Here is a 6,780-nt window from a genome sequence, read left to right on the forward strand (position 1 = left end):
AAAAAAAAAAAAACAACCTCAAAACAAAACAAAACAAAAAAAAGCCTAACTGCCATCGAGTTGATTATAACTCATAATGACCTCCTTTAGTTTCTGAGGTGATCAGTCTTTACGAAAGTAGATTACCCAGTCTTCCTTCTGCAGAGTGGGTGTTGGGTTTGAACCGCCAACCTACTAGTTAGCAGTCAAATGGCTTATGTACTAGGCCATCAGAGTTCATTTACAAAGGTACCTAAACTCACTGTTATTGAGTCAGATCCCCTCCTTGGGTTTCCAAGGCAGTATCACTAAGGAAATAGATTTCCCAACCTTCCTTCTGAGGAGTGGCTGGTGGGTTTGAACCGCCAGCCTTCTGGTTAGTAGTCAAGTGCCTTATGTAGTATGCCACCAGAGCTCCCACAAAGGAGGAAAGTTCAAGTAGCACTCAGATTTTCTGGAGTAACTTGGGCACATTTCCAAAAGTTCAGCATCCTGAACTAACACTGGATTTGAAGTGAGGTCATCTCAGCTTTGAGGGAAAATAGTTTGGGAGGTATCAAGGAATGGAAGTCCAAAGAGATTGAAAAAGATTTTATTGGTTTGAGCAATTGTGATAATGTGATATAGCCATCATTTCTCAAAGGTTCCAAACCAAACCAAACTCACTGCCATGGATGGATATGAGTCATAGTGACCCCTCCTTGGATTTCCGAGGCAGTATCACTACGGAAAAAGATTGCCCAACCTTCCATAGGAGGAGTGGTTGGTGGGTTTGAACCACGTGCCTTCTGGTTACCAGTTGAATGCCTTGGGCACTATGCCACCAGAACTCCCAAAATGAATTTAGAATCAGGTAAATGTCCCATTTAAGTAATATCTAGCGAGCACTATCTGGAAAGGTAGGGAACTCCCACACTGGTAAATGGAAAGGAAGGTGAAAAGAACATCTGGAGAGAAAGCAGGTGAGACAAACTCAGGAGTGGAGGAGGTGGTGTTGAGATTTAGTGTAACAAGCCAAAGAGCTCATTTTTGCTGAGAAGATTCAACAGAAGAACCCAAAGAACATGATATCTCTAAATACCCAAGTCTGCATGAGTTGCACTGCATGAGATGCATGATTTTTGGGCTCCAACTATCTATCTCAAAGAGGAAATCTTTTTCAGAAATAACTAAACCCTGTCAAAGAATGTAAAAAAAAAAAAAAAAACAACTGGGAGCCCCAGTGGCATAGTGCCTAAGGCATTTGTCTGCTAACCAGAAAGCTGGTGATTCAAACCCACCAGCCACTTCTCAGATGGAAGATTGGGAAATCTGCTTCAATAGAAATACTGTCTTGGAAATCTAAGGACCATGAGTCAGATTCAACTTGACAGACCTGAGTGTTTTTGTAGTTGTTGTTGTTAAAGAATAAAGTAATAACATGCCAATGTACCCTTGTATATGAGGAGTAACATTCAATAGACCTTTCACATCAACCAAAGGCAAAAAATGCAATTACCACTATGCTACCAGAGCTTCCACAGAAATAAATTGCAGTTATTGGAAGATTTTTGGAATATTTTGGAAGTTTAGCTGTTAATCATTTGCAGAACATCTCATGTAATTTTCATCATGTCTTCCTGTTGTTACTTCCTGCTTGTTTAAGACAGGATGGCATTTCTCTTATTAACATTAGATCAATACATAGAAAGTTCATTGTGCTGGCAAGAGTATGAAGAAGAAGACTATCATTGTGTCAGGAAAATAAGTTGGAGTATAAATTGATGTACCTGCTGTTGCTGTCAACTAAAAACATGTAAGAGATGCCTCCCACTTCTGGCAAAGGTGTAGTAACAGGGGCCAAAATGACCCTTGTAGTAGCACCTTCTTCCCTGAGGAGAAGGAAGGAAACAGACAAAATATTGGAAATTAGTGTTTTCAGGAGACCAGAATGCATGCAGCAAAGGACATTCACCCCTAGGAGATGAAAAACAAAGTGGAGAGTTTTGAGACTGCAGTTTATTGCATTCCAAGAATCTGCAATGTGGCTGTAAGGCAGGGGAATCTAGGCAGACTCCCTGGATTGAGGAGATGAAGCTGAGTGTCTGGGGAAAGTGATGCAGCTTCAGTTCATAGGAGAATGGTGCAGTGAGGACAGAACTGGACAGAGACAGAACACAGATAAGTAAAGGGTCCCCCTTGAGTGTTCAGCAGTGCTGGCTAGTGCCTGTTTGTGAAGAAAGTACTGAGGTCGATGAAAGAAACATCTGCCAATATTAGGAACAGAACTTATTGCTCACACAGGGTAGAAAATCATGCTCGCTCCCACAGGCCAGACTCAACTGTTCACAATTCATGGGGCATCAAGAAGAGTACCCAGGAAGACCTTGCCTCAGTAGTGGGACATAATCAGCTCTAGGCTGAGAAATGTTCCTGGCCCATCAAAAAATCATAAAAGCAATATCCAGGTAGATCAAACTGACCCCAAGTGTTACAGTTTAAATTATGCACTCCAAAAATTGTGTTTTAAGTCCTAACACTTATTTTTGTGGTTATGACCCAATTAGAATGGGCTTTCTTTTTTCTGTAAATGAGGCAATATTAATGCAGGTGTGTGTGTTTCCAATTTTAATAGTGATTTGGCTACAAGTTTACAGAGCAAATTCATTTTCCATATAGAAGCTCATACATTTTCTTTCATGACATTGACTACAGTTCCTCTCATGTAACAACTCTCTTCCCACTTCCTCCCTGAAGCTACTTCTTCTCTGTGGCCTTTCCTCCCATTCCATCAAAACATGGAATATGTGAAGTATGAATCTAGGAAAATTGGAAGATGTCAAAAATGAAATGGAACCCATGAAGAGTGATATCCTAGGCATTAGTGAGCTAAAATGGACTGGTTTGGGCCATTTTGATTCAGACAACCATATGATCTACTATGCTGGTAATGAGAAATTGAAGAGGAATGGTGTGGCATTCATCATCACAAAGAACGTTTCAAGATCTATCCTAAAGTACAATGCTATCAGTGATAGGATAATATCCATACCTACAAACAAGACCAGTTAATACTACTGTTATTCAAATTTACACACCAACCACCACAGCCAAAAATGAGGAAATTAAAGATTTTCTACCAACTTCTACAGTCTGAAATTGACCAAACATGCAATCAAGATGTATTGGCTATTGTTGGTGATTGCAATGGAAAGGTTAGAAACAGAGAAGAATCACCAGCATTTGGAAAATATGGCCTGGGTGATAGAAATGACATTGGAGATCACATGATAGTATTTTGCAAGACCAATGACTGATTAACTGAAAATACCTATTTTCAACAACATAAATGGTGGCTATACATGTGGACCTTGCCAGATGGAATACACAGGAATCAGATTGATTTCTTCTGTGGAAAGAGGTGATGGAGAAGTTGAATATCTTCAGACAAAACAAGGCCAAGAGCTGATTATGGAACAGACCATCAGTTGCTCATATGCAAATTCAAGTTGAAGCTGAAGACAATTAAAACAATTCCATGAGAGTCAAAATATGACCTTGATCACATCCCAGCTGAATTTAAAGACCACCCGAAGAACAGATTTGACACATTGAACACCAATGACTGACAACCAGACAAATTGTGGTATGACATTAAGAATATCATACATGAAGAAAGCAAAAGGTCATTTAAAAGATAGAAAAGGAAGAAAGGACCAAAATAGATGTCAGAAGAGACTCTGAAACTTGCTCTTGAACAGAGAGTAGCCAAAGCAAATGGAAGAAATGACAAGACAAAAGAGCTAAACATAAGATGTCAATGAGCAGCTCAAGATGACAAAGTCAATTACTGTAATGAAATGTGCAAAGACCTGGAGTTAAAAACCCAAAGGGACAGAAAATAACAAATGCTGGTGAGGTTGCAGAGAGATGGAATGCTTGTGCACTGCTGGTGGGATTGTAAAATGGTACAACCATTGTGGCAAACAGTATGATGTTTCCTTAAAAAACTGAAAATAGGAATACCATTGACCCAGCAATTCCATTACTAGGAATATATCCTAAGAAGGTGAGAGGCAGTCCACGAACAGACATATTCACACCTGTGTTCATCACAGCACAATTTACTATAGCAAAGAGATGTAAAAAACCTAAATGCCCATCAATGGATGAATGGATAACCAATTATGGTACATTCACACAATGGAATACTAGGTGCATTAAAGAACAATGAAGGATACGTGAATCATCTCACAACGTGGATGAGCCTGGAGGACATTATGCTGAGTGAAATAAGCCTATTGCAGGTGGACAAATACTGTATGAGCCCATTACTGTAAAAAGACAATGAAGTGTTTGCTTGAGAAAGGGAACTCACTTTGTAGATTACTGGTGTGGGGAGGGCAGGGGAGGGACTAATTTGGGGCTAGTAGGGGGCCACACGCTGATGTGGGTAAGGGGAAGGGTGGTATAGAAAGAGTCTGTGACCACTGTGACAGCATTAGGAAAAAGGAGGGTACTGAATTGTGTACATAAGTTATAGACGACAGATGCTAATACCAACCAGTATTACCACTAACACCAAACACCAGGCTACAGATAACACATAAACATCTGAGAAGATCAGATGGGGGTCAGTGAACAGGAGTATACTCTAGACCAAGGATAGATTCAGCAGAGGATAATCTTGCACAGGTACCAGTGATACAAAATACCCAAATCTTTACAGAAACAACAGAAGGCAGACATAGAGTAATCCCTCACAGATAGCCAGACACTGTGGAAGAGAGGTCAAATTGATCTACCTACTCAGGACCATAGTATTTGAGGACACCAACCTCAATTGGCACAATAAAATACATAAAAGTCTTGTTCCTCATCCTACATTGGTAAGTAGTGACTGGGGTCTTAAAAGATTTCAAGCAGCCATCTAAGATGCAGCTAATGTTCTCCTATCATTGGCAGTGAAGAGAGTGCAAAAAAACAAGGACATTTTGAAGGAATCAGCCTTAGGACATGATGGCCCTCAAAACCAGAAGAACTAGAAGGTGCCCGGCTACCAATGCCAATCACTCAGGAAAGGATGAAATCTGAAAATTAATTTTTACAATAATAATTTTTTTAAAAAAGGGAAGAAGACATTTGGCATTTCTCAAGCGGAAAGAATTGAAGAAAAATTCAAACCTCAAGTTACAATATTGAAAGATTCTACAGGCAAAATATTGAATGATGCAGGAAGAATTAAAAGATGATGGAATGAATATACAGAGTCACTGTACCAAAACTAATTGGTCAATGTTCATGCATATCATGTGGTGGTATATGATCAAGAACCTATGGTATTGAAGGAAGGTGTTGAAACTGCACTGAAGGAATTGGTGAAAAACAACATCCATTGAGATGTTTCAACAAATGGATGCAGCATTGGAGGCACTCACTTGTCTATGGGGAGAAATCTGGGAAACAGTTACCTGGTCAATTGACTGGAAGAGATCTATATTTGTACCCATTCTAAAGAAAGGAGATCCAACAGAATGTGGACATTATTGAACAATATCATTAATATTACATGCAAGAAAAATCTTGCTGAAGGTAATTCAAAAAAGGTTGCAGCAGTATACTGACAGGGAACTCTCAGAAATTCAAGCTGAATTCAGAAGAGGACATGGAACAAGGGATATCATTGTTGATGTCACATGAATCTTGTTGAAAACAAAGAATAATACCAGAGAGGTGTTTACTTGTGTTTTATTGACTATGCAAAAGCATTTGACTGTGAAGATCATAACAAATTATGAATAACATAGAGAAGAATGGGAATTCCAGAACACTTAATTATGCTCATGAGAAATCTGTACATAGATCAGGAGGCTCTCATCTGAACAGAACAAGGGGATACTACATGGCTTAAAATCAGGAAGGGAGTGTGTCAGGGTTGTATCCATTCACCATGCTTATTCAATCTGTATGCAGAGCAAATAATCTGAGAAGCTTGACTATATGAAGAAGAGTGTGGCATCAGGATTGGAGGAAGACTCATTAACAACCTGTGATATGCAGATGCCACAACCTTGCTCACTAAAAGTGAAGATGACTTGAAGCACTTAACTGATAAAGATTAAGGACTACAGTCTGCATCATGGATTACACCTCAATACAAAGAAAATGTAAATCTCCACAATTGGGCCAATAAGCAGCTCAAAATAAATAGAGAAAAGATTGAAGTTGCAGGAATGTCTTTCACTTTGACTTACAATCAACAACCATGGAAGCAGCAGTCAAGAATTCAACATCACAATATTGCACTGGGCAAATCTTCTGCAAAAAAATCTTCTTTAAAGTGTTAAAATGCAAAGATCTCACTTTGAAGACTAAGGTGTGCCTAACCCAAGGTGTGGTATTTTCAATTGCCTCATATACATGTGAAAGCTGTACAGTGAATAAGGAAGAGCTAAAAAGAGTTGAGGCCTTTGAATCGTGGTATTGGTGAAGAATATGAAAATATTATGGAATGCCAAAAGAACAAACAAATCTGTCCTAGAAGATGTTCATCGAGAATGCTCCTTTGAAGTGAGATGGTCAGACTTCGTCCCACTTTCTTTGGTCATGTTGTCAGAAGGGACCATTTCCTGGAGGAGGATAAAGTAGAGCATCAGCGAAAAAGGGGAAGACCCTCAACAGGATGGATTTACAAAGTGGATGCAATTATGGGCTAAAGTATAGCAAGGACTGTGAAGATGGCGCAAGACCAGGCAGTGTTTTGTTCTGTTGTGCACAGGGTGGCTGTGAGGTGGAGTACTTGACAGCACCTAACAACAATCT

This window comes from Orycteropus afer, unplaced genomic scaffold, assembly GCF_000298275.1.
Source record: "Orycteropus afer afer isolate SDZICR_OR568_19922 unplaced genomic scaffold, OryAfe1.0 scaffold00010, whole genome shotgun sequence".
NCBI classification, from domain to species: Eukaryota; Metazoa; Chordata; class Mammalia; order Tubulidentata; family Orycteropodidae; genus Orycteropus; species Orycteropus afer.